Source organism: Grammomys surdaster, unplaced genomic scaffold, assembly GCF_004785775.1.
Source record: "Grammomys surdaster isolate TR1022 unplaced genomic scaffold, NIH_TR_1.0 126039, whole genome shotgun sequence".
Classification (NCBI taxonomy): Eukaryota; Metazoa; Chordata; class Mammalia; order Rodentia; family Muridae; genus Grammomys; species Grammomys surdaster.
Window position 1 is genome coordinate 1,097,134 of NW_021620852.1, and position 2,248 is coordinate 1,099,381.

Consider the following 2,248-nt stretch of genomic DNA (forward strand, 5'->3'; position numbering starts at 1 on the left):
GAAGGAGGGAAGTTGGGGGCGCGGAGCGGGCGGCCGGGCGGGCGCGGGGGGCGCGGGGGGCGCGGGGGGCGCGAGGGGCGCGGGCCGCCAGCTGGCGGGCCAACAGGTGCTGGCGCAGACAGGGGGTACTGCGGGCCCCGCGGCAGACGGAGCCCACACTGCGGCGAGGAATGCCGCCAGGCGGCCCCGGCTTCCTTTCCCCTGGGCGCCCCTAACCCCAAATAAGGAGCCTGCGGGCTGTTCAAGGGTGCTGCAAAAGCAGAAAGAGAGAGAGAGGGAGAGACAAAAAAAAAAAAAAAGTAGGAGAGGACAGCCACTCCTCCTCCTCCTCCTTCTTCTCCTCTGGCTCTCCCTGGCTGTGACTTGTCTTTCATTCCTAAGGGGATCCCCACTCCCAAAGCGCTTTGTCAGGACTCGTGGCCAGAGTTCTTCACTGAAGGAGGGAAGTTGAACTCAAGATCCTTCCAGAATGGCTCTGTCTGAAGGAGGATGAATAAATCAAAAGAAAGTAAAGATAAAGAATCCGAGTCGCAACAAGAATTGAAGCCATGCACTATTGTATCCAAATGCACCCTGTTTGGCGAGGAACTGAGGGTGGAGGGTGTCACTGAGGAGAGGAGACCCTGAAATCCAGCTCTTAGAGTATCTGGGAACATAGTGTGGCAATTCACATACAGGCTGTCCTGGAGGCCCTGATGTTTGAACTGGTTGTCTTTATGCACGAAGTACTTTGTGTTGAGACGCAAAGTTCCTATGGGGTTATCTAAAATGAGAAAAACATGTCAGCAGGGCCTAGGGTAGCTCCACGTGCAATGCATGTGTCTGTGACAGGATCCAACATGCTTTCCTTATCAAGGGGCAGAAAAGCCTCATGAAAGTGTTGAAGGCACAGTAGGGTTTGAAATCTAAACAAAAGATGCATCTTTGGGGGGATAATAAAAAAAAAAACGAATACAAGAAGAATAAAAATAACATTATATCAAGCCAATGCGGTGGTGCTAAGTCAGACAGATGTATCACCACCAAGTACTTAGTTGAATCAGTCAGTGTATGCAATCCAACCGCAGAACTAAGGTAAACATATTCCTGAAACCAGGCATGGTTTGGAGCCAGAGATAAAAGGCTGGTCCAGTCCACATGCTAAAATGTCAAGCTTGTTCTTTGTTCTTGGACACCATTGGAGCCTACCAAACAGCCCTGTTCTAGCCAGGTCTCAGTCCTCTTCTCTTGTCCTCTAAATGGGTACTTGACAGGTTGTTCATTATGATACCTCATGTTTGGCATCTAGGAAGTCCCTGGTCCAAACAAATAAAGATGCTGTTCTCCTGTAAAATCTTTACAAATCTGTTCCATTCATTCATCCTTACCTGTGGATTTCTACCTTCATGGTGCTGCATACAAAGACAAGTAAGCCCCTCGCTTAGACTTTAAATGTATGTATGTTAGTGGTACTACGAGTCTTGTTACTTTATTCCAGTTAGCAGTGCCTCATCTTCAGTGCAATTCCATAGTCACATACATGTATTTCAAAACTGTTCCTTACATTTCTGAATATGTAAAGGAGAGCTCCCAATTTTAATCAAAACGAGACACACAAAAAGGCATGCCTTTTGAGTAGATCTGTGTGCAATCCAATCCATTAAGATCCAGTCTTTGTAATTTACTTAGTTTTCTGATCAGGGTTTTATAAATGAGCTTTTTGCATCTCCATACAGTTGGCGTTCTTGACCACCCACATAGGGTAAGTGTGTGCTCAGACTTAATCCATTTGCACTCCAAAGACTGGAAGGAGTGATGACTAAGCTTTACTTTGTATCACTTCAGATTGGCTAGAACAGTGCCTGGCACACCGGGATCATAAATAAACACGTTGGACTGACTGACAGGTTTCTTTATTGGACTCACATTCTCCCTGGAATTTCAGAGAAGGTTGTATTTGAAAAGTTACAGATGATCTACAATACCACGCCACCTCTGCGTTTCACCTCATCCATATTCTACAGAATGATTTGACAATTGCCTTATAAATAAAGCCAGCCAGGTGCTCCTGAGTGACCCCAAGACAAAATCACAGCCATATTGGCTGGTTTCCTTTCAATGCACTCACATGGTTGTTGTTTGAACTGTTCTTGCCCTTGGCAAAGTTCTTTTTAACACTTTGTCCTCTGCTGGTATTTGGTTCTCTTTTGCTTTTAAACTTTCCCGGGAAAGTAAAGCCGTTTTGTTGAAAGTCAGTTTTACAAAATCC